The sequence below is a fragment of the Carettochelys insculpta genome, chromosome 1 (genome assembly GCF_033958435.1).
Source record: "Carettochelys insculpta isolate YL-2023 chromosome 1, ASM3395843v1, whole genome shotgun sequence".
NCBI classification, from domain to species: Eukaryota; Metazoa; Chordata; order Testudines; family Carettochelyidae; genus Carettochelys; species Carettochelys insculpta.
This window is the reverse complement of record NC_134137.1, coordinates 41,875,219-41,901,998: the sequence shown is the minus strand read 5'-3', so window position 1 is coordinate 41,901,998 and position 26,780 is coordinate 41,875,219. Positions and strand designations below refer to the sequence as shown.

The following is a 26,780-nucleotide window of genomic DNA, read 5'->3' as shown; positions in this document are numbered from 1 at the left end:
GAGTGGGTAAGGGCTATAGCTGTGCTATTTTTAGTGTAGACATAACCTAAGGAAAATTGACTCACAGTAACTAAAAGTGTAACCATAAAGTACAATAAACATCTATGCAGGTTCTTAGTTCGCTTTAACTTAATCACCCCGAAGGAGGATTAAGTTAAAACAAAGGACGGCCGCTTTACATCTGAATGAGAACATCTACAGGAAGGTTAAATAAACTGATGTGGTCTGATTTTACACCATCAGTTAACTTGTCTTAATTTGCCTACATGTCCTCTTCTAGATGTGTCCATGGTATTTATACCACAGGAAACCTGTGTTTTGGTTCCGTTAGAAAGCCTGAAGACTTCCTTTTTTTTTTATTAATGTATACAGGACTGCAACTGCATCAGTGCAGCTACACTGTGGCTGATGAAAATATTTTATGTCAGTGAGAGAAGTTCTCCTGCTGACAAAGTACCATCCACATCAGAGCTTACGTTGGCGTAATTTGTGTTTCACAGGGGAGGGGGTGCTTAGTCACACCCCGAGCAATAAATTATACCAGCATACACCGTAGTATGCACATAATCTAAAATATATTTTCCTTCCCATACAAATCTGAATCAAATTTATGCAAATTGGGATATTCTCCATATTAGAAGCACTAACACATATGAGAACACATTAAAAATGTGAGGAATTTGTTCAAATATATGCCAAACAATCAATTTCTTAGTATTCAGAGAGAAAACAAAACAGCAGCCAGGAAAAAAAAAATCCCACCACTAAACAGATACACAGACATTATTAAGGTCTTCACAGCAATTAGAAACCTAAATCATGTGGAAGGAAAGAATAAAATGTGTCACCTGAATGTCCTGTTCTACAATCTTGATTTCCGTCTTGAAAAAATAGACTAACGCTGGACATTTCAATAAATCCAGCTTTAACATATGTCCCATGAGTCACTGTGGTTGTTACTATCCTCAAACAACAAAACAAGCACAATCCAGCAACTGACACCTAATGAAATATGTAGAACCCTGAAGCGCTCATTTGCATTCCTACAAGGACAAAACTCCCAATGAAGCAAACAGGAATTCTATCCGAGAGCACTTCTAGATAGGATACAAATAGAATAAGACAAAAATTCTGCTTTTTGATCACTGATTTGTGCAACAAATTAAAACAATATGCTACTGGTGTGCAATGGATTCCACAAAATTCTATTCCAGCAATGTCCATAGCCCATAGCGGTTCTTTCTTCTTTGAATACAGAAAAAAGATCCATCTAAGATCAAGCAAGCTGCTCAGTCAAAATATTTATTTCTGACACAGAATTACTCTTATGAAACAGCATAGTTCATTTGTGACTACTATATGATTGTTGTTAATTCATTCCCTTGAACCTAAACATTACAATTTATCTTTCATTACTGAACGAAAAATCAGTCATGTAGCACTACAAAGACTAACAAAATAACTTATTAGGTGATGAGCTTTCATGATGCAGACGCATCACTAGTAAGAATCTGGTTTCTATCGAGGGATGTGAGTGACGTATGAATAAATTAAGCGACAACCAAATCACGTCAATCACTCCAGAGCACCGGGCCAAGCCACAGACGAGCCTATCCCAATGCTCCCAGGATTTTACCCCGCGACCCTGCTCGTTGTACACGGTGGATCTAGTCACAACAGGGTTTTCAGGGTGTGTAACTAGTGCCGCTGCAAGTTATATGTTCGCCCAAGGAAGAACAACAGACAAGTTATTAAAGTTTAAAAACCAAACAGGGATTTTATTTAAGGGAATTGAAGGGATGATTTATCACTTAAACTAGCCTAACAATTACAAATCTAAAATAACCCTTGCCTTTCTAGTCCTAGCACAGGATTTTAATGCCTATTAAGCTGATAGCCCTCAAAACAATGTAACACTGTAACCACAGTTATACTATCTAACCCCTTCTACTTACTCTGAACTTCGGGGCGACCATGTTACTCTTCTTTGCGTGCTGCAAAATGAAAATAATTATTACAGAGCTATGTATTTATATTTATTTATTTATTCCTGGCTCTTCCTTAGGTTCGCCAGGTCGCTCAACCCTTGGCCGACTACCTTGGGGAGAAGATTTTACCAAATAAGGAAATTTGCCTGCACTAAGCTAAGCTAACTCCTTTTATTTAAATGGGTTGCCCTGCTCGCCAAACAGGGGAGAGCCCAATATATGCGGGGTTTGCCTATTAGAAGGGTATCCCCTTTACTTAAGTGGGGGTGTTCCTATTTAAAGGTTATCCCCTCAAAATGTGGTACCGCCTATGCTGGCTGCCTTTTGGTCAGCCCTTTACTGCGACACCTATTACCCTTAAAGGGTTATAAAGAATACCAGGGTTTTCCCTTATCATCTATTACAGTCTTAGAGACTACCACAGGCAGTGCTTCCGCCTGGTCTGATTTGACAATAGGGATGTCTATGACTTCCATAACCGATTTGCAAAGTGTTTTTTCTAAAGTGGATTCTAGCCTAGTTAGTCTATTTAAAGAATCTACTAGGAGAGTCAGGAGAGTCCCTGCCACGACATTTTTGTCGTAGGTCACTCTTCCAAACATTCCCTTTTTGCCTACATTTTTTAATGTTTCCCTAATATTACTCAAAACTTCTAATCCCCTTGCCCCCGGTCTCAGGAGTGCTGGGGTCTTTAAAATTGCAGGATTAATCCTACTTTTTTGAATTATGTGTTTTATGTCCCGGATAATTTCCTCCGGGGTTCCTACCTGAGGTTTCTTTTGATACTCTTATCTTTTGACTTTCCTTATTTAAAGGGTAAAAACTAAGATTTTTATGGCTGCTTATCAGACATGCTAGCCCTGAAAGAGTAACAGCCTCTGTAATGTTTCTGATCATGTCCGAACCTTCAAATCCAAATGTATACTCCACTTTACTACCCCCTTCTTCTTGGGCGTGGAACAACAAATCAGAAAGTTCCCTATTTTGGACCTGACTGGTCTTCCGAGGGCAACACGCAGCACCTGACGTCACACATCCTGTCCGTGATGCCATATCGAGGGATGTGAGTGACGTATGAATAAATTAAGCGACAACCAAATCACGTCAATCACTCCAGAGCACCGGAGCCTTTCAAATGATTTCAGCTCTTTGTATGCTGGAGCTCTTCTGATCTTCTCTTCTTGTCTTCTCTGGCCCACGGCGGCTGGCGAGTGACTGACACGCCGGTCAGCTTTGGCTCTTCCGCCAATGATCTTCGGCTACAGCCAAAGTCCAACTCTAAACTCAGTCCTTTTTGATGTCTTCTTTCGGTCCGCTTCCTCCCGAGGTCGACGACGGACTGACTGGAAGGGGGCTGCGCTCCGGAATTTATGGAGCCAGGGCGGACCTGGTTGGACACCTGTACCTGTCAGGTCCGCTCCTGCATTGCCCCAGCAACCAGGACACAGCTGCTCATTGCCTATGCATGAGCATTCTAACCTAACCTATCAGATCAAAGAATTTTAAATCTTAACCTCATGAATATTTATAGCCTAATGAATATTAATATCAACTGACGCTACCTAACGGTTACACCTATTCACTTATATAGACCTATACCTATACAATAAATTAAACCTATTTTCTGAGGTAAATTCTTTTTGTTATTTATTTAATTTTAATGCGGTCTGATAGGGAAATATGTCACTACTGCTAACAAAGCAGATTTTTTTAAAATTTAAACGCTTAGTTTTAAGGCTATTTGGTCAGGATGCAGGACAGTCACACAAACACCACAGCCCATGGACAGGGACATATAAATCACCTCAGAGGAGGATTTTTCTACAGTTTCATGGAGAACAATTGTTCTTAGAAACGGATAAAATATCAATAAAAACTTGATAGTTGTGATATTGCTTTGACTTTGGGTTCAATGATGAAAAATGCCTATAGTTGTACAAGACGTTCTTCCTGTTTTTTCTGTTTCCAATTTTTCACCAGAATAATTTTATGTACATTTTGTACTAAGAATGGTTATGGCCCACCTATAAAACGGGGGATAATTATACTGATCCCCTTTGCATAGCATTTTGAGATCTACAGATGAAAAGAGCTAGATTAAAGCTGGAATATTTATGTTATTATTATTTGTACAGCTATTAAAAATGGATCACAGTGCTACAGAACAAAGATACTGCATATGAGACTTACCATAACATATTTAACAGCAGCTGTTTTTAATAGAGCAAAATGCACTAATTTTAACTAGGCAGCTAATGTAACAATAATCTGTTTTGTATACCTGTAAGGTTATACTAGTGGTCCATCTTAACCTTGTGAAAGTGGAAGTCTTCTTTACAACGAGAATGGTATGAAAGTTACTGAAATTTGCTTTCAGTGTTTTTTTTTTAATAAAAATGAATTCTTGCTTGCAGAAGTCCTGTAATGAAAGCACACTGCTGATGAAATGGGCTATGTTTTTATCTTAAAATAAACGACAAATTCCTAGAAACCAAGTAAAACAAAAGAGATTGAGAACTTTTAGAGAAGCATTGCAGTATAATCACTGAATTAGGTTGGATGACACAGAAACGACTGCCCCTGGCAAAATATCCCTATGCATTCCAAATTCTTGTGGAAATAGGTTCCCTTTCCTCCCTCCACCCCCAAACCTCCTGAGGGTCTGGCATGTTTTCTTCACATAAAAATGCAGAACCAGATTCACCACTGTCTTGTGTAGTCATTTGCACTACATAGATTGGGTCCAAAATGACACTTAAAACTTCGTGACTCAACTGAATATTAATTTAACATTAAATTTCGTATCAAATATTAACTTTAGTATTAAACTTTAAATAAATCAAGTATGGAAAAGTCAGTGCACTTCTGCTGGATAAGGTTTGTTCCTCCACAGCACGAATTGCACACATGCATGTTATGGATAAACACATCTACTGTATTATGCATATTTAACAGAGAAGGAAAGGCTTCCATATTTTTTAATGAAAAGTTCCTAGCTTTATAAAAAACTATTTGCTTTTTCGAAACAATTTTCACCTTTATTTTGGACCATTAAGTCCATGAAAATCCAGAACATTAAATTTGGTAGAAGATTTTATGTTAATAATAGTTACTCTTGATGGAAAGGCAAGGCACTCTGTTCACTAAGACAATGGAAGACACACATAAGTATGCACATATGCCTGGGTATTTGGGAATCAAGTCTGGAAAGACAGTGGAATGGCAATCTGGGCGCCTCAGGTTACCAAGATGCCATCCCTTTTGCTTTTATCTGTTTTCCTCTCTCCGATATTTACCAAAAAAAGATGCAGTTATTTTTTTTTTGCCCTGAATTTCTCTCTTTTTAATATTTTTTGTGATAAACACCAATAAAATCCTAAGAAAACGTAAAAAAACAAGCTAAAATGAAGGATCTCACACATAACTTAGCTGTGATGCTTAATCAGGAAAGCCACAAAATGAACTTACCATTTTGGCCATATTAATAGCAGCAAACTAGTAACCTGTTTTAATTGTCATTGCTTGACACCTGACGCATTAATACTAGTACACATGCAGATGCACTGCCTTTCGCAGATCTCCCTTGTGAATGCACAAATGGTTGTGCATGTGCACACACAAATAAACCAAGTAACTCTATCCCTTAGCCCAAACGCTGAGTTCAAAGTGGTGAGTTACATGCAGAGCACTAGACAAAAAAAGCTCAATATAACTGGGATAACTTGAATTAGGAAAAGTTACTCTGTCTCTAAGGAAGCATTTACCCTTATTTCAAGCTTGAAGGGGTATTTTGGGGAAGTTAACGGCTCAGATCTCTCTCTTCAGCTCTTCACCCTCTGTTGCTGCCTCCCATACAGGAGCACCATATGGGGGCGACCTGTACTGCTCCCCTCGTACCCACTTCCTGCACTCACCAATCAACACTGTGCCAATTCCAGTGAGTGTGCTGCTCTCTAGCCACACCTCTCCAGGGAGGGACAGGACTGCCCCCACACTCACTGAAAGCAGCACTGCTCCCATATCACCTTCCCCTGTACCAGGGAATGCTCACGTGGTCCACTGTCTTTCTACCACACACACCCACTCCGAGCACAGTATTCCCAAGTGCCTCCTGTAAATACTTCATAGCTGGCCAGTCTTGATGGGTCAGAATTCATCAAGATCATCCAGCGTTCAAAGGAAAGCATGGTATCAAGCCTTCCACTCTTTAAGAACATAAGAATGACCATACTGGGTCAGAACTCTAGAAGTCCATTGAGCCCAGTATCCCATCTTCCAACAGTGGCAAATGTCAGGTCCCCTGAGGGTATGAACAGAATAGGTAATCATCAAGCGATCCGTGTCGTTGCCCGTTCCCACTTCTGGCGAACAGAGGTGAAGAACGCTATCCCTTCCCATCCTGGCTAATAGCCACCAATGGACTTGTCCTCCAAGAATTTATCTTGCTCCTTTTCGAACCCTTTTATAGCCTTGGCCTATGCAAAATCCTCTGGCAAGGAGTACCACAGGTTGACTACATGTTTGTGAAGAAATACTTACCTTTGTTTGTTTTACACTTGCTGCTATTAATTTCATCTGGCAAGGTCTATGAGTAAATTCTTGTTCTATGAGTAAATAACACATCCTTATTCACTTTCTTCATACCAGTCATGATTTTCTAGACCTTTATCACTTTCTCCCTTAGTTGGCTCTTTTCCAAGCTGAAAAGTGATAATCTCATTTCTCTCTCCTCATATGGCAGTTGTTCCATGCTGTTGATCACTTCGGATGTCCTTTTCTGAACTTTCCCAATTCCAATACATCTCTTTTTGAGATAGGGTGGCCATATCTGCACACAGTATTAACGATAATGGTGTACTATGGATTTATAGAGAGGCAATAGGATTTTTTTTGTCTATCCCTTTCTTTATGATTCCCAGCACTGTTTGCTTTTCTGACTGCCACTGCGCATCGAGTGAACAATTTCAGAGAACGCTGAAGTGGTAACAGCTAATTTGGACCCATCACTTTATATGTATAGTTGAGATTAGGTTTTCCAAAGTGCACAATTTTCATTTGTCAACATTGAATTTCATCTCTGATTTTGTTCGCCCAGTACTTCAGATTTGTGAGATCCTTTTGTAGCTCTTTGCATTCTCCTTGGAATTTGACTATATTGAGCAGTTTTATATCATCTGCAAATTTTGCCACCTCATCTTTTTAAAAAAACAGTTTGATAAACTGTAACCTGCACACAAATTGTTACACATCAGAATTCTAAGAACCTGCAGGTGGCTGGCAGTAATTTTACCTGAATGACAAGGAAGTAGGATACGTGCCACTTTTAGCATACAGCTTCCTGTCATATAGTGATACCCATATGGGCAGGTGCTTGTTCTCCGCAAAGATGGAAATTCAAAGAAGGTCAAAAGCATACATATTTTAGAAGAGAAGTCATTCATTCATGAGGCTGGTATGAAGTCTCACTGGAATACTGTGTCCAGGAGGTGCTACACTAAGATGTGGACAAAACGGAAAGTGTTAAGAGGGCAACAAAAATGATAGATTTAGAATACAAGACCTATGAGGAAGTAATTTAGCATGTTCAGTCTTTAAATACATAAAAGGCTATTCTGAAGAGGATGGTGATCTACTGCTCTCTATATATATTGACTTAACCTGCTGAAAGGGAGATTTAGGTTGTCTATAGTAACAGAGGTAGACATGTTAGTCTGTATTCTAACAAAACAAACCAGCAGTCCTGTAGCACTTAAAAGCCTCACAAAATAATTTATTAGGTGATGAGCTTTCGTGGGACAGACACGCTTCTTCAGATCAAAATGTAAAAAAGGTTAGACAAACCTCTCTCAGGGATGTTCTTGGCTCTGTTTCAGCACAGGGGACTATCCTAGATGAGCTCCTTGAATTCCTTCCAGATCTACATGTCTAGGTTTTTCCACCTCTTAAGAAATCCTGTCTACCCAGGAACAAGCTCAAAACAGCAGTGTCCAGAGGCTTCAGAATACCACAGAGGTGTTTGAAATGTTACAGGGATTTTAATTATAATTTTGTAACTCTAATCTTTTCCATATTATTTCAGATGGCAGAGGAACTTCTTCAGGTGTTCTCTCTCTGGAGTTTCTGATACACCAGACTGAGCATGGGTATCATAATCTTATCTCACCTCTTTTTCTTGCTCTTCCACTTTCTCAAACCTTCAGCTCTCAATCTTTCCTTTCTGCATGTCACACCGTTCTTCTTTCCCTTCGTCCTCTCAGTGTTTCTTTTCTACCATTAGCTATTTCAACAGAGAAAGGGGCTGGACATTTAGCCTTATGCTGGTCTCCATTTTCCTTATACTGCCTGCAGCACAATGAAACAACAAAGCTACTCTGAAAGATCACAGCAGTGCTAATGTTAACCATGGATTCTCTTCCATCTGTGAAAAGGTAGAGGAAAAAAAGAGGATACTAGTAACTACAGAATTCCTACTATCTGGCATCAGATTTAAAACTATGAGAAGCAATAATCAGTTATGCCTGTATGTCATATCATTTAAGGCTTGTCTATCAGGGACATTCAATTATGTTAAGACAAATTAACTAAAGATGCAACACAAATGTGCATTACCACAGTGCTCCGCCTGCAATGGATACTCTGGTTCAGAAGTGGCCTAAGTGCATTGTAACTTATTGCTCCACAGATTAGGTTACAGTGAACTATGGAAACAATTTCTGAGTTCGAGCTTCCAATGGAGGTTTAATGTGCTTTAACTTGTATGCATTACCTGTGTAGCTAACCCCTTAGACTATTATGATCTCACATTTAAGATGAGTTGGTCCTGGAGAGTAGCTAAATAAGAAAGATCTCAGGAAGCCTAACTGCAGCAGAGTGGTGATAACTTGGCAGATGGTGTTCTTCACTCTAAGTGTGCATGTGAGCATTTTCAGCCAAGCTTGCAAACGGTGTCAGATATTGCTCTCCATTAGCCCTCTAGCCCTATCAAGTGGTGTTAAACATTATTTTCCTAATGGATTAGGCTGTGTCATCTGAATTCAACTATCCATGTACAAAAGTGTGTCTGACATAGTGTTCTCTAATCATGACAGTGAGACTTTAGACACACACACACACACACACACACACACACACCACCCATGGTAGTTGAACTCAGCTGACCTCCTTTATTATAGCAAAATACAGTAGGGTTTCAACATTTGTGAGGGTTCCATGTCGAGAACCGTCGCGAATGTTGAATTTCACCAATATGGCAGCCCCTGGCTGCTGGCACTCCCTGGCCGGAGCCCCAGGGAATCAGCTGCTGCTGATACTCCCCTTCCCAGAGCCCTGGGAAGTGGCAGCAGCTAGCGCCCCCTGCCTGGGGCCCCAGGGGAAACGGCAGCTGCCAGTGCTCCATGCCCCAGAGCCCTAGGGAAGCAGCTGCTCGTGAATAATTGAATTTGCGAACCTTAGGTTCACAAATATTGAGACATTACTGTATTTGCATGCGTGCATGTGTGTGTTGCTGTCTGACTTTGTACTTCGAGATTTAGAAAAGCTATTTAGCAAAGCTAGATGCACACAAATCCATGCGTCCAGATTTAATGCATCCAAAAGTACTGAGGGAATTGGCAGATATCATTGCAGAGTCTTTGGCTACTATCTTTGAAAGCTCATGGAGATCAGGAGAGGTCCCAGATGACTAGAAAAAGGCAAATGTAGCACCCATTTTCAAAAAAAGGAAAGGAGGACAATCCAGGGAACTATAGACCTGTCAGCCTTACTCAGTCCCTGGAAAAATCACGGAGGGGCTCCTCAAGGAATCCATTTTGGAGCACTTGGAAGAGGGGAAATTGCTCAAGAGTAGTCAACATTGATTCAGCAAGGCAAGTCATGTCTGACCAATCTGATTAGCTTCTATGATGAGATAACTGGCTCTGTGGACATGGAGAAGTCAATGGATGTGATAAAACCTTGACTTTAGCAAAGCTTTTGATACAGTCTCCCACAACATTCTTGTTCATAAGTTAAAGTAGTATGGATTGGATACATTGATTGTAAGATGGATATAAAGCTGGCTTGACGGACAGGCCCAATGTGTAGTGGTCAATGGCTCAATGTCTGATTGGCAGTCGATTTCAAGTGAAGTGCCCCAAGGTTCGGTTCTAGGGCCAGTATTGTTCAATATCTTTATTAATGACCAGGATGAGGGGATGGATTGATCCCTCAGCAAATTTGCACATGACATGAAGCTGGGAGGCTGGGTAGATACATTGGAGGACAGGGTCCAGAGTGACCTAGACAAACTGGAGGACTGGGCCACAAGAAGTTTGATGAGGTTTGACAAGGGCAGAGTCCTGCACTTAGGACAGAAGAATCCCAAGAATTGTTACAGGCTGGGGACCTACTGGCTAAGTAGCAGTACAGCAGAAAAGGACCTGGGGATTACAGTTGGATGAGAGGCTGGATGTGAGTCAACAATGTGCCCTTGTAGCAAACAAGGCAAATGGTATATTGGAGTGGATTAGGAGAAGCATTGTCAGCAGATGTAGACAAGTTATTCCCCTCTACTTGGCACTTGTGAGGACACATCTAGAGTACTGTGTCCAGTGGACATGGATGCATTGGACTGGGTTCAGCAGAGGGCAATAAAAATGATTAAGGGGCTGGAGCACATGATCTACTAGGAGAGGCTGAGAGGTTTGGGCTTATTTAGTTTGCAGAAGAGAAGAGTGAGGGGTGACTTGATAGCAGCCTCCAACTTCCTGAAGGGGAGCTCTAGAAAGGATGGAGAGAGACTGTTCTCAATGGTGACAGATGGCAGATCAAGGTGCAATGGTCTGAAGTTACAGAAGGAGAGGTGTAGGTTGGATATTAGGAAAAACTATTTCACCAGGAGGGTGGCGAAGCACGGGAATGCGTTGCCTAGAGAGGTGGTGGAATCTCCATCCATAGAGGTTTTTACGTCCCAGCTTGACATAGTCATGGCTGGGATGATTTAGTTGGATTGATCCTGCTTTGGGTGGAGGGCTGGACTAGATGAGCTCCTGACGTCCCTTCCAGCCCTAGAATTTTATGTTTCAATGATTCTATCATCCAGATTAGGTGTAGGGTTGACTGATTGGCTGGTAACTCTGAAGCTCTCACATATTCCAATATTCTGTTAAACAAATACTATGTCCTGTCCAAAACATGGTTGGAGTGTCAGTGAGTGGTAAATTAACTGACTGTACAAATACCATGAAAAGCATTAAAATGCCAGTTAATCATGACTGATTTCTCTTATTGCTAATAGTACTTGCTTTATCCATGTTTAAAAGATCAATCCTCTTCCAGCTCATAGATTTCCCAAATTCCCTAATATGTCTGAGAAAAATCCTATCCTGCATGAAATAATCTCTGAAGAGCATAAAGGAGGGATTTTCAAACACACTCTGTCACATGAATCTCTGGTAAACTGAATGCTTTTTTAATTAAATGCCCAGTGCTAATGACTAAGTGTGGTATAAATTGAAACTTTGTCATTTAAAAACCCATCCCACAGATCCACAGTTGTTTGCCATATTTACAGTCTTCCCTTCATGCCCAGTTTTAATTACTGCAGATACACTAGATACCAATGGAAGTATTTTTTCCCTGCAGACATACAGAAATCAATGGGAAAAGACGTTATTTCTGTCACATCAGGTATGGATGATGTTTATTCATTTTGTCTACTGGGTGCTGGTGCAATATGGTAAGAGCTCCTCATTGTACTGCTGGGTAGAGGCACTTGATTTGTTTAGACTGAAAAATAAGATTGCTGCATTCCATGTACAGAACAGCAGCTTGCCCCAGTTAAAATAACCACACCTTTAAAAAATGTTGGGCTGTACTTTTACAAACAATTCAATTTGACTGGCCCTAGGCTTATTTGTGTACCTTGTTTCAGTAAATAAAAAAATAAATAAATAAGTAACAGAAAGGTTCCCTGTTGGCCACTGTTACTCAGGGAATTATTTGCCTCCCACAAACCTGGAAGCTCTTTAAAAAAAAAACAAGCCAAACCAAAACAAAAATTGTGCGACATACTACCAGACAGTTCTTCAGGCACAAAGATTACTGAATTCTGATTTGCCCATCCACTTTTACATGGAGGAAAGAAATCACTATAGCAACCAAAGAACACATCAGGACAGAGTAATTCAAAAGCATTCCATACTGGGAGCTGCACCTTCATATTCCACTCTTTCAATGATTTTTATTTTACTTGATGGGATCTGGGCAAGACACAACATACCATAATATCTGCTAGTGCTTGGGAGCTGTTTAGCGATAGGCCAAGGGAGGGTAACAAATTTCTGGGATTTACTGAAGAAAAAATGCACTCCAGCTCCAGCAGGTGTTAAACACTGTAAGTAATGAATTCTACTGTAGTATCTGAAACAATACCAAACATCAAAAAAGGAATGACATCTGAGCAGCCCCATCAAAACCCAGTGGTGAGCAGAGATGATTGAAAAATGGCTCGTGTGGAGGCAAGAGGTCAAACTGGAAGCAAACAGAACAAACCCAAGCCTACACGTTGTAAGAATTAAGAAGTCAGAGCAAGAAACAACCCTTTCTTATGATTGGCTTCAATTCACACTTTCCTCTAAATTATCTGGTAACTGACTGACCAGATCAAATGACCATTTGAAAATGGGTTATCTATCAAATGAAGGGTATATTAATGCCTCCATGAGAATGCCCTCTGCAATATGTTTAAGCCCTCTCTCTGCTGTACACAACAAAAATGTGAAAGTCCAGTGGCATGCATGAACCTGACCATAGGGACAGTCCCAATTCAGGAACAGCCTCTGTACAGCAATCCCAAAACAAAAGGGATGTTAAAAGGCAGAATGTGGAAAGCTGCAGACCCAAGCAGATCCCTTATGCACAATGAAGGCTACACTGCCTTTAACTATCTATACGACAGTTGAAACATGGAAGAGACTCACACTTCCACAAGCAGAGGGCACCTGCTTCCCTTCACCCTTCAAAATCTGCAAGGGTTTCAGAATTACCAAATGGCCATTAAGTGGGAGGAGGTCTCGTTACCTGAGAAACCTAAGGTGCACCGAGACCAGTAAAGACATTTAAGATGGAGTCCCCCTTACTAGGAAGTACAGCTGGCAAGTCATTCTCCTTGAGAACAGCTTGGTGTCTGGAACTTGCTGCACTTTGGCTCACCAGAAGCAAATTGATTACCCTTCCAAACATGCTGTAAAGTTCATTTTCTCTCACTGGCAGTGTCACAGAGAGACTGAATGGATGAGCTGATCAAGTGGACAAGGACTGTCTGAAGGAAGGCTTTAAAATCAAATATGTATACACTGAGAAAGATTGAGCATGATTTTTAATATTAAGTAGTGCATGACCTCAGTTTACTAAATGAAGTGTTACCACACAGCAGAGCCATCCGGTTCACAGGACGAGGTGGGGCAACTGCCCCAGGCCCTGCACTTTTGGGGGCCCCACATGTCAGGAGCATGCAGGTGAGTGCACCCACCCCTGCCTGCATGCTTGCTTGCATTCTCTTTTTTTGTGCCTGCTGCAGCTTACCTGCTCTTAGTTCTTCCAGCTAGCAGAGGGTTACCTACTGCCTTCCGCAGGGTCTTAGTGCTCATTCAACTCCCTAGTGCCACTCCGCCATGAAAGTTTTTACAGGGCAGCCTGAGCTGGCCTGAACCTGTCTTCCTAGGCTTCTGTCTTAGAGGGACAGATTCTTCTCTTTTCCAGCAGTAGGGTCCTTCCAAGCACAGATAAGTCCTAGCAGCTAGTGTCCATCGGGGGCCCTCACTCATAGCCCAAAACTGTGCTCCCTCCCAGTGCACCACACCTCCCCCTTCCATTGTCCTGTCTCTCCTCTCCCAGCCCTGGGTGCATGTGTGTGTAGGGGGAGGGGGTCCTTGTTACCAAATTCCAGGTAGGGGGGAGAGGGGCAGCTTTTATCATTCACTGCCTCAAGGTCCTCCTTGTCTTCTCCAGTTCTCCAGCAACAGGCACCAGCTGTGAAGTTCCCTCCCTACAGTATCAGGATCTAGGGACCCACAGGGGCTGACAATCAGAGAAGAACAGCAGAGGGTTTCCACTGACTCCCCTATTTTAGGTTGAGCTTTAAAGCTCAACCTAAGTGCCTTAAAATCTGCATGGTTACACTGATTGCTTGGAAATCTGCCTCCTGGTGATGGAGAGTAACATTAGTGATCCAAATGTGGGGGCATTTGGCCAAAGGACCTCCGAGATACAGGCTGCTCCCCAAAACTAATGTCCATTTGGTCTGTTGAACAGAAAGTAAGGTACCAAGTATGTTTAAGTGAATTGCAGACAATTTTCATTTATACGTATGGTGTGAAGTCACCAGTTAACATAACTAAGGATAAGCCAACCACAATCCTGTTACACAAAAAGGAGTTTTAGAATAGGTGTCTATAAGGTGCTACAATTTGAGAGTTAGGGGTGGGAAGTTGATTTTGATGAAGTTGTAATCAGTTTTGGGGTTGGAGGTGGAAATTAGGCATGTGAGTGCCTCCAAGACAAGGGTCAGACTTAGTAGGGTGACCATATCTTGGGACAGGGAGATATGGGGGGGAGAGGCAGCTCCTCAAAGCCCCAGTGAGCCAGGAAGGAGGCGGAAGCTGCCGGCGCTTGCCAGGAGCCCCAGGGAAGCCAGACAGTGCTCCCCAGAAGCCCCAGGGATGCCACAGTTGCCCATGCTCCCTCTGCTTCTCTGAGCCTGTGGGTAGGGTGGGGGGGCAGCCCCATTCAAAACAAAAGTTGGGATACCCTTTTGGCATCCCAAATATGGGACTGTCCCGCCCAACACGAGATGGATGGGCACCCTAAGAAGTAGGAGTCAGAGTGGAGAAATTAAAGGGCAAGTGGTGTGGGGCAAGGGGATTGTGGGGATGGCTGGTAAGGGAGGGGAGAATGATTGTGGGGGTTAGGAGAGGAAGTCACAGTACCTTCCAGATCTTCCAATGAACACCCCAAACCCCTGCACTCCTCCAGCAAGGTGGATTTCAGAATGTAAGAGGCATCAGTGGATTATGATCAATGATGTTTTTTTTTCATTTTAACTATCAAAAAGAACTACAAAATAACATTATAGTTATACGGCTGGGCATTATCAATATAAATCTGCAGCCAGCAGATGCCCTTGAAGTTCACTGTAACCAGATTTCACCTGTATAAAAATTTTAAGGGGGACCCCCACACACAGGTTACTGGCCCAGGACCTCACGCCCTACCCCAGGGATGGCCCAACCACACAGCATCAGAACCAATTCCTTCATAGGAATGTTTCCAGCTTATTCCTACATATAACAACTCAGTAACACGCTAGCACTGAGAGATGTAATTCACATACAACACCAAGACTTTGAAAACTTTTGCAATGCTAATGCACCATGCCAGAAGTAAGCAGCACACAGACTGCTTCACAGTGAAGAAAAGTAATTTCTGAGTTCTTTCATTTCTGAGTTGTGTGTAAGAACCACCTTTAAAAGATATTTTCCATTTAGGCTTTTTTATTTAAAAAAAGGAATCCATTTTTAAAACTATTTTGATAGCATATGCTTTAAACAGTATGCCCTGATAATTTGATAATTAAAACAAACCATACACAGCAACCAAATGAAAAGGTTGAAGTCAGAATTTTAAACAGATTATAAAAATAACCCACAAACAACATATCAGTGCGAAAGGAAGAGATTAGAAACCACAGAGAATCCGATATGCACATTACAACAATTTCATCCTTATCTAAATACTTGTCCAATGTCAAACCTTATATCTGTCTTGTTTAGACTGAAGTCTCATCAGGATATGAATTAGCCACTTGAGGCTCTGGTATGTATATGTACTGCATCTAGCAGAGAGACAGACCCTATCCTGAAGGCCTTGCAGTCTAAGACGTCAAGACAGATAAAGGTGACAGAAAGTGAGTATTGTATTTTATGTCAGAGAACAGACACATGGTATGTCTACACTTGGGAATAAAGTCAAACTTGTTAAAGTCAACTTTTTAACACTAGACTTTATGAAGTCAAAGTTGAGTGCCTATACCTGCTCACAAAGTCAACAGTATGTATCCACTAAATTGCCCAAGTTCAACTGTTTCAGCAATGCATTGTGGGCACCTATCCCACAGTTTCTGCAGCCTTGTTGCATTTTGGGTTTTGCCAGTGTGTTGGGGGGGGGGGGCGGGAAAGTGCCACAAGTAGTTGTGGGTGTGTGATGTCATCATCTCACAGTGTATTGCCCTCACTCCCCCCACTGTTAAAAACAAACAACCATTTTTCTGAAGCCTTCCCCTCAATCAGGACACTTTGGTGATTGCCACCATCAGAACTGGCTACTTGTGTGACAACCTGCCTGGAGCACTGTAGACTGGAAAAGTTGAGGAAGTAGTAGAGGACAGTAATGTTGAGGAAAGTGGAATCCTTGAGTGTGTTGTGTTCACAGTTCACTTTTCTCTTGCTTTCACAGAAAGACGAGGCTTATGGAAAAAACGTATGTAGACAAAAGGCTCAGTAAAGGTGTTCAGTCTATGATAATCTATGAGCATTTCAGGAAACCTGTAAATATATTTGCTTTCAGAACTGAGGAAAGCTCTTCCTGAGGTGAAGAAAATTCAAAGGAGAATACTTCTGCCACAAAAGTCTCTTTCCCTAGTGAAAATAAACCAAACATAAATGGTTCAGTAGCTGAAGCCCATGATACCCAAGGGGAATGTAGTATATCTGGAATGTGGGATTCACCACATGTGCAAAAAAATGAGTGGAGCCTGCCACTTGCAGGTGTCGATACCAATGGAAGAGTCACTAGTGACCACATGGTGAATCCAAAATGCATTATTTCAGATAATAATTAACATAGTTTCTGTGGCAAATAGTAATGGCTCACGTACTGCAATTACTTCAAGACTTATCTAGGATCCAAGACTCAAGAAAAGAGAAGGAAACGCAGGAAAACAAAACTCGGAAGAAGTTTTTCATGGGAATTCAACAGCTGACAATGGTCTGGAAATGAGCTCAGAAAAGAAAATAATCAGCCATTTTAAATATAACTTTGTCTAAAGAACCTCCTCTGCTTAATGACCCAAAAGAAGGGTAAACTCAGAGATATATGGAATGTGCATTACGGAGAGAGGCAGTTTTAACAAAAGAGTTTAAGTTGACATTAAATACAAGTGAAGAATGCTCTTGGAAGACAGACAAGTGGCTGGTAGCCTAACAAAACTTCATAAAGGAATAAAAAAGCAGTAAAGTAGCACTTTAATAAAATAATTTATTAGGTGAGTTTTCGTGGGACAGACTCACTTCTTCAGACCATAGCCAGACCAGAAAAGACTCACTACTTATTGAGTCTGTTCTGGTCTGGCTATGCTCTGAAGAAGTGGGCCTGTTCCACAAAAGCTCACCTAATAAATTATTTTGTTAGTCTTTAAAATGCTACTTTACTGCTTTTTTGTTTTGATAGTACATAGACTAGCATGGCTTTCTCTCTGTTCATAAAGGAATAGTGGACCCTTTTACATTGCAGAATGCTTCAGAAATCTTTAGTGAAGAAAAGCATGTCACAGCAAACTAGAATCTTATCTGTGCTACAAAAGACTTGAAAATGCACCAGATTCAGGTGGAAGAACAACTGATAAAAGGTTTGTGATTTCCATATGAGGATACAAAACCCAAGATAGACTTGCAGGACAGTTTGTCAATGAAAGACAAAGCACTGAAAGTTGAACACTGCTTTTTTCCTGTTAGCAAATCTCATTGCCAGAAGTAGAAATTTAATTTGAAGATATTAGAACTGGGTCATCAGGCCAACTAATGATATGTTTTGTCTGCATTACTTGAATTAAATCAACATCTTGGCAACAAGCTATCTTAGACTGATGACATCTCCTGTACCTTTACTATAGCGGATCTATGCAACTAGGGAAAGACTTCATACTACTCACAAAGAAAGAAGATGCAATGATGCGTTCTCTTCTCTCAAGCGTTCTGTGACACAGAAGGCCTTAATGAGGTACAGTAGCCCCTTGAGTTACCCTTGCGTAACTCGAATTTTGAGTAAGTTGCGGGGAGTGGGGACTTCTTTCCGCCAGCAGACTGCATGTTCTGCAGCCAGGAAAGCAGCAGGAGCACCTGGAGCTCCTTTTGAAAAGTAAGTTCTGGGGTTGGGGGGTTAGTTGGGGAGGGTTAAGCCTAGTGGTGGGTTGGGGCCATCAGAGGGGGTCAAAGGGGTTAAGCCTGGTTTGGGTTAGGGCTGCAGGGAGGGGGCAGGGTTGAGCCAGGGCCGCACAGCCCTTTGGGTGTTGAGCTGGAGCTGCGTGGGGTAGGAGTGAACTGGGGCTCCACTGGGGTTTGAGCTGGGGCTCCATGGGGCAGTAAGCCAGAGCCAAGCATGGGGGAGGGTGAGCCAGGGCCAGAGTTGGAGCTGGAGCTAGAGATGGGTGCAGGAGTAGGGGGTGTGAGCCAGAGGTGCATGGGGTGGGGGTGAACTGGGGCCAGGAGGGTTTGAATTGGAGCCTTGTGCCTGGAAGGGGGTGAGCCAGGGATGGGAGGAGAGGGATTTTGAGTTGCACTTAATTTGCGTTAATGTGAGTTAAGCACAGCTCAAAAATCACATATTTCGAGGGTTTACTGTACCCTTGAATTGGTTTTGTTTGTAAATACTTTCAAACAAACCCTAGGTAAGACTAACTTCTTAAATCACTTGAGTGGGTGGTACTTTCTAATGTGTGTATTACAATTGCTGTGAATGTTCATGACACAGACGTCTCCATCATGAGATGCAGAGCCCATCAGAAGTAGACAGCTGAGAAGGTTAAGCGAGTATTAAAGCATAGTACAGTTGAGGAAACATCGTGGAGCACTGTGGTCATTCAGCACCAGTTAGCACCACTCAAGAATTATTTTGCCTGAGAACAGCAGGGGTTCCCATGCCTCTTCTGGTAGAGGCTCAACTGCCTGTGTGGGAGGGAAGGAAGAGAGAGCACACATGCATCGTTCCTTCATAGGAAATTGTCCCCTGAGCCACACGCTTCAGAAAGGAAGTGTGGCCCTGAAGGGAAAGCATAGGAAACTTCCTTTAACCAAAGAATCTGTGGGGGTTACTTTTTACAAAGGGACAGAAGGCAACGCTCTTTAGAAAATATACAGTGCAGAATAGGGCAGAGAGCAGAGGCAGATGTCCTGGGCAGTGTTTATGAACAGCCAATCACAAAGGCAATCAGCAAAGCACAGACAGATACAATGCAAAACAGGGATGCTTTGAAAATAGCTTTATGAATGATCAGACAGCCACATGAATCTGCTACACTGGTGACATCCCCCCACTGATGTGTGCTTGACTTTTATGACGGTACCTCCAAACGCATCCCAACCCCATAGTAACCAATACAGGACACTGGTTTTGACAATGGGGTTTTTGCTTCCCCCACTCCTGCATTCTGGGCTCTCAGTAAGGGGAGACTGGGGTACCTGGTGAGAAGGCAGTATGATTGCTCCGTCCACAGAATGCACAGTCTGCTGTTCCAGCAGGGACCGCTTAACCATGTAACAGCCTCATGGTGGCTGGGGGCAGCCCCATAAAATGCAGAGCACACAAAACAAGTTTTCTTGGCCTATCCTGCTAAATCCTGCGCAGGGAAAAAGCCTTCTCAAGTAATGAAACCACATGAAGGACAGGGCATCTTGCTGCCTGGAAGAAAGGACTGCCCAGCAGCCACAGAGGCTGGGCAGGCCAGAGCGTCTTCTGTGTAACCTTTCTCCAGCATGCCCTGGGAAATCTTCCCACAAATGTCTGCATTTCTTTTGCTGGTTTGCAGTTTACTAAGCACAGATTTCCACCTCCTGCCCTACTCACCTGCCCCCCACAGAAATGAGATCCTGGATCTCCTGGTGGCTCCACGCTAGGACTCATTTTTGACCTGTGAAATCATGGCTAGTATGTGTGCTGCTGAGGTCTGCTCTACATGCTGGCCAGGAAGGAAAGGAAATTAATTCAAAATTCCTGGGGCTGATGACCCCTGCTTCCTGTCACCTACTTCCTGCTCATCTGGAAGGCAGCAGAGGTGAAACTATGACCAGAAAGGACACGTCACGGGTACTGCGGGATACTTTCAGAGGCCAGTACACCGCTGCCATCTGCACTAGCATAAGGTCTTCTCCACATTGAAAAACTGATTTTGGCATTACTCCTGATGAAATTGGGTTTACAAAAGTTGACATCAGAGCCTCTTAAAATCGACCTATTGAGCCCTGTGGTGAAGACTGATGTTTTATTAAATCAACCTAAGACCCTTAAATTTGATTTTATCCTCTAGTGTAGGCCAGGTCACAGCAATTATGTAACCTGTCCACAGTGACACAAACAACTCTGTGGCAAAGCCAGTCCAGTCCTTTACCCACAAGGCCACCCTTTCCCTCCTCGAGACGGCTCTGTCTAATGCACTATTTCTCATGCACAAGCCCAACCGCAGCCTAAACCTGCCCCAGTATTTAACGGAGAGTGTCTCTCATTTCACAGGCTCAGGAACACAAAGCATCATGAAGGGGCATAGGACCATTCATCCGATCACCCTGGTCCCATGCCCTGGGGGGTACCACAGGGTCCAGGGCAGCTTAGCGGGTGGGAGAGCCTGTTCCAGCAAGAGTCAGTCCCACAACCACATACTGACTGGTGACAGGACACAGAATAACTCTGCCCCAGCCTGCTCCACTCCCCTGGCTCCCACCTGTGTCACTCTGCTTCCCACTGCTGCTGAGTGCTGGAAGCAGTTTCTTCCCTTCCCCAAACTTCCGTCGCTGAACGATGCACCCCAGGAGATTAGCAGGGGCCCTGGTGCCAGCAGCAGGAGTTAGGCCCATCCCTGCACTCATCAGCGGTGATCTTTTGAAAGAAGATCTTCCGGAAGAGATCTTCTGGAAAATCTTCTTTGGAAAGAGTGTGTCAAACACAAAAACGCAGATCGAAAGAAAGATCCGCTCTTTCAACAGAGAGTGGTCACACAGCCCCCGTTCTTTCAAAAGAATGGGGCAGGGATCAGGAAATCCAGTGCCATGAGGGCTACTCTATCAGAAAAAGGCACTTTCTGCAACTGGGAGGCGAAGAGCACCACTGGAGAAAGTGCCCCATTCTTCTGATTTACACCTGAAAGAGTGTATTTTGTGTGTAGACATGCCTCATGTTCTTTCTAAAAAGGGGCAGATCTTCTGAAAGAACTTGCTAGTGTAGATATGGCCTTTGCGTCCTTCCCCAGCAGTCGTCACTGCATGTTTCATCAGGTCTGATCTTTCTAAAGCCTATTCGGGTTCTTATGATCTTTTTTCAAGACTTCTTTATAAGGGCTGGAACTTTGGGAAGCCCATAGGGATCGAGTGGTTTCCATTCTTTTTCACACAGACCTCCTTCAGCCAGGGGCAGCTTCAAAAATGCTTCTGTCACCCTCAGTTTCTAACTGGTCTCCTTATTCTAGACCAGAGTAGAGAAGTTACTCACCGTAGTAACGGTGGTTCTTCGAGATGTGTCCCCGTGGGTGCTCCACAATAGGTGACGGGCTTGCCCGGCGCCGCAGATCGGATCTTCCAAGCAGTTTCTGCCGGACCGCGCATGCGCCGGCGCGTGCCGCTCCCTTGCGCGCTCCTGGCCATGTGTGCGATCCGGTCCCCGCCAGTTCCTCGACCAACCGCCTCGGGTGCCCCTGCAAAACACTAACAGAGATCCGAAGCAGGGAGGATGGGCGGGTAGTGGAGCACCCACGGGGACACATCTCGAAGAACCACCGTTACTACGGTGAGTAACTTCTCTTTCTTCTTCGAGTGTCCCCGTGGGTGCTCCACAATAGGTGACTACCCAGCAGTAACCCAAGATAGGAGGTGGGTAATCGGATTATGTGCAGCTTGTCCCCGAGAGGACCACTGCAGAGAGACGGGTATCCTCTTGGAATACCCTGTGAAGGGCGTAATGTTTGGCGAAGGTGTCGTAGGACGACCAGGTCGCCGCTCTGCAAATGTCTTTTAACGCAACGCCCTTGAAAAAGGCTGTTGATGCCGCCACTGCCCTGGTGGAATGAGCCCTGGGAGTGGCCGATAAAGGAGTCTTTCTGAGCTCGTAGCACATTTTTATGCAGGATACAATGTGCTTTGAGATTCTCTGTGAGGAGAGACCCTCTCCTTTCGATTTGGGAGCGAGGGAGACTAGGAGTCTATCCGTTTTCTGGAAGGACTTGGTCCTGTCTACGTAGAAGGCTAGCGCCCTCCTCACGTCCAGGAGGTGTAGGCGCGCCTCTTCGTTGGAGTTATGAGGTTTTGGATAAAACGAGGGTAGAACAATAGGTTCGTTGATGTGAAACTCGGAAGAAACTTTTGGGGACAAAGGCTGGATGCAGCCGTATGGTTACCGCCTCCTTGGAAAAAACAGTGCAGGGTGGCGTTGCCATGACTGCCACGAGCTCGCTCACCCTACGAGCTGACGTAATTGTGAGAAGAAAGGTCGTCTTAATTGTAAGGAGGCGGAGGGGAACCGTGGCCAAGGGCTCGAACGGTGGTCCCATCAGTGTGGTAAGCACTAGGTCCAAGTTCCACGAAGGTGGAATCGGTTTCCGAGGGGGGTAGAGGTTTATCAACCCTTTGAGGAACCTGGTAACCATAGGGTGGGCGAACACCGTGTGCCCTTCCTCCTCATGTCTGAACGCCGAGATGGCGGCAAGGTGGACCTTTAACGAGGATAGCGAGAGTCCTCCTCTCTTGAGGTCCAGTAAATACTCTAGAATTGTAGGTATAGGCACCGAAAGGGGGGCCAGCTGTTTGGTAGAACACCAAGCCGTGAAGCGAGTCCATTTTTGTTTGTAGGTCTTCCTAGTGGAAGTCCTCCTGCTACTTTCTAGGACATGTTGTACTGCCACTGTGCATGTGCTCTCTAGGGAGCTGAGCCATGGATTAACCACGCTTGCAGTCGCAGGCTGTGGGGGTGTGGATGCACTACGGACCCCTGGGCTTGCGTGAGCAGATCCGGCGCCACCGGAAGAGGCATCGGTGGACGGTCCGACATGCGCAGGAGTAGGGGGAACCATTGTTGGCGATCCCACGTTGGGACTATCAGGATCATCCGGGCCCTTTCCCTCCTGGCTTTTTGCAAAACTTTGTGGATCACCACTGTGGGAGGAAACGCATAAAGCAGGGGGCCCCCCCACGGGATCGCGAACGCGTCCCCCAGGGACTCCCATCCCAGTCCTGCCCTGGAGCAGAATCGTGGGCACTGCTTGTTGTGCTGAGTGGCAAACAGATCTATTTGGGGAAAACCCCATGCGTGGAAAATCGACCGTAGCAGATCGGGACGGATCTGCCACTCGTGTGTGAGCGCAAAACGCCTGCTCAGCTGGTCTGCCTTCACGTTGTGCGCACCCAGCAAGTATGAGGCTTTCAAAATTATATCGTGGGCGATGCACCAGTTCCATAAGCGGATTGCTTCCGCGCATAAGGCACGGGATCGAGCTCCTCCTTGCCTGTTTATATAAAACATGGTGGAGGTACTGTCTGTACTGATCCCGACGACTTTGCCTTGTATGTGGTCTCGAAAGTGTTTGCAGGCGTTGAACACTGCTCTGAGCTCCAGTACGTTGATGTGTAGTGACTGTTCCGTGGGTGACCACAGTCCTTGAGTCACCTCTTTGCCCATGTGCGCTCCCCACACTATGAGGGAGGCATGTGTAGTGAGAAAAAACCGATATTTGCGGCTGGTGGAAGGGTACCCCTGTTAGCAAGTTCCTGGGGTTTACCCACCATTGCAGGGATTTGTGCACCCCGGCTGTGGGCGACACCACCTTGTGAACGGTGTGTACTGCCGGTTTGTATACACTCGCCAGCCAGTGCTGCATGCTGCGCATGTGTAACCTGGCGTTCTGCACTACAAACGTCGCCGCTGCCATGTGGACCAGCAGCTGCAGGCACGTCAAGACCGGCACTGTAGGGCTGAAGGTGATGACTTGCACGAGGGAACCGATGGCTCGAAAGCGAGCCTCTGGTAGGTATACTCTCGCTGCAACCGAGTTTATGCGAGCCCCTATGAACTCTATGTCCTGTGTGGGGTCTATCTGTGATTTTGCCAGATTGATAACCAGGCCAAGTGAGGAGAACGTGTTTGCTGTGACGCGTATCATGCGCAGAACCTCTCCTTTGGAGGCCCCTTTGAGCAGGCAGTCGTCCAGATACGGGAAAATGAATACCCCCTGTCTGTGCAGGTAGGCTGACACCACTGCCAAGGTCTTGGTGAAGACTCTGGGGGCCGAGGAGAGGCCAAACGGTAGGACCTTGTATTGGAAGTGTTCGTTGCCCACCATGAACCGGAGGAATAGCCGGTGAGCCGGATGGATGGTTATGTGGAAGTACGCGTCTTGTAAATCGAGGGCTGCGAACCAGTCTCCATCGTCCAGAGCTGTAAGGATGGAGGCGATCGTGGTCATCCGAAAACGTTGCTTGCGCAGGTACCTGTTGAGGCCGCGAAGGTCTAAGATGGGCCTCCAGCCTCCTGTCTTTTTCTCCGTGAGGAAATACCTGGAGTAGAACCCTTTCCCGTGCAGTTGCTCCGGCACTCTTTCCACCGCCCCTATGAGCATGAGATGGTCCACCTCCTGCCTGAGCCTCGCTATGTGGGAGGCCTCCTGGAGGTGGGGCTTGGGTGGAGGTCGTGACGGTGGGAGCGACTGGAAGGGGATGGCGTACCCCGTGGCTATGATCTCCAGCACCCATTTGTCTGTGGTGATCCTTTGCCACTGGTCGTAGAATGGTCGGAGACGATGGTGAAATAGCTGCTTCGGATGACCGTGTGCGATGGTAGTGATGGCGCAGCCCTGGATCTGTATGTCAAACTTGTGGCCTTTGGCCCCGCCCCGAGGACGCCCGGCTCTGTTGTGAGCGTCGCCTGGGAGTTCTGTACTGCTGGTGCTGTTGATGTCGCCCTTGCTCGTAACCCCTGTGATACTGGGGGCGCTGTTGCTGGTACCGGTACCGCCTTTGCTGAGGGTAGTACCTTTTCTTTGTGTATGGGGGGGTGTAAATCCCCAGGGTCCTGAGTGTGGCTCTTGAATCTTTACTGGAATGAAGGACCGAGTCAGTTGATTCAGCAAACAGCTTCTGCGAGTCGAAGGGAAGGTCAACTATCTTCGCCTGCAGATCCCTCGGTATACCCGAGGTCTGGAGCCAGGACTCCCTTCGCATCACCACTGCGGTTGCTGTGGAACGTGCTGCCGTGTCCGCAACGTCCAAAGCAATCTGAACTCCCGTCCTCGCAGCCGCGTAGCCTTCTTGCACTATGGCCTTGAGGACCAGCTTTTTGTCCTCTGGAAGCGAGTCCATGAGGGAAGTTAACCTGGAATAGTTGTCAAAATTATGGTTCGCTAAGTGCGCTGCGTAATTTGCCATTCGCAACGTTAAAGTGGAGGAGGAGTAGACCTTTCTGCCGAACAGCTCTAGCTTCTTGGCATCTTTGTCTGTTCCCCCTGTTTTAAATTGAGATGTTTTTGATCTTTGTTGCGAGGACTCCACCACCAGGGAGTTTGGCTGTGGGTGGCTAAACAGGAACTCCATGCCCTTCGCCGGCATGAAGTATTTCTTATCCGCTCTCTTTTGGACAGGCGGAATAGTTGCAGGGGTCTGCCATATCGTAGTGGCGGACTCTAAGATCGCTTCATCAAGCGGTATTGCTACTCTGGAAGAGGCCGGAGGTCTCAAATTTTTGAGGAGCTGATGGTGTTTCTCTTGCACCTCTGCTGTCTGGATGCCTTGCGTGAAGGCCACCCTCTTAAACAGCTCCTGAAACTGTTTGAGATCGTCCGTAGGATGGACGTCCCCCAGGGCCGTAGCCTCGTCCGGGGAAGAGAGTGAGGAACCGCTGGGGTACATCTCTCTGGACCCTTCCGGTTCCTGCTGGTGATGGTACACCCTCTCGCTAGAGGTTTGCGAGGGAAAATCTCGGGGTTCCATGACCAGTCCCCCTTGAGATGCCTGAGTCTCTGTCCCCGGTCGCGATTGCCCTCGGGGGTACGAGATAGTTTGTGGGGATCTTTCCCTAGTAGATTGCCGATGGTGTGTATGCCCCGCGTGGTAGGGGCGACCATGGCAGTATAGGCACTGTTCTTGGGAGGGTGACCTAGACCACTCCCTTGGTGTGTACCCTCTGCGTCTGGGGGAGGGAGATCGTCGAGACACTGGAGAGAGCGACTTCGCATAATAGTCCAGTGGTTCAAACCCCAGGAAGGATGAAGGTGGTGCCATCCAGGGTGAGGCTGGTTGCAAAAATGGAGAAGGGGGCTCCGGGTAGGCTAGGGGGGACCCCTGCCTTCTGGTTGGAGTCTGCAACGTAAGTGGAGGGCTGTGAGAAAGCAGCTCCACAGCCCTGTCCGGAGAGGGGCTGCAATGCCTCCTCTTGTGTGCAGCCTTCCCCCTCCTTGGAGGAGGTGACTCCGCCCCCTGACACACAGGGGATCCCGGCCCCGTCGGCACCGTGCTAGGCACGCTCGAAGGCGGTGCCGCACGTGCGGTGTCCTTCTGCGCCTGCAGGCTGCGTGCCTGCGCGCTCTGCACCGCCGGTTCCGCCGGGGTCGGTGCCGCTGCCGGCGGTGCCGCCGGTGCTGGCGCTTGTTTAGCCGCCGCCCTGCCTGCGGTGCGGGGCGGCTGGCTGATCATCGGAGGCTGAGCCGTTTGCACGTGGCTCTCCGTGCCGCCGCCCATCAGCTGTTGCTGCGGCTGGGGGCTGCGTGCTCCTCCCGTCCCGCTCACTGTTGCT

At 45.4% G+C, this 26,780-nt stretch overlaps 1 protein-coding gene across 4 annotated transcripts in view; it reads right to left on the bottom strand.

The window, feature by feature from the left end:
• Nucleotides 1-26,780, bottom strand: part of ELMOD1 (ELMO domain containing 1) — a 135,897-nt gene that overhangs the window by 82,193 nt on the left and 26,924 nt on the right. The window contains exon 3 of one of the 4 annotated variants that reach the window (XM_074981897.1): nucleotides 4,270-4,407. The exons of 2 other annotated variants lie outside the window; for them this stretch is intronic. The gene's annotated coding sequence lies outside the window, so the exon portion shown is untranslated. Of the gene's footprint in view, nucleotides 1-4,269; nucleotides 4,408-8,151; nucleotides 8,293-26,780 lie in introns of those variants that run through there. One more of the 4 variants, XM_074981904.1, reaches the window with a different exon arrangement.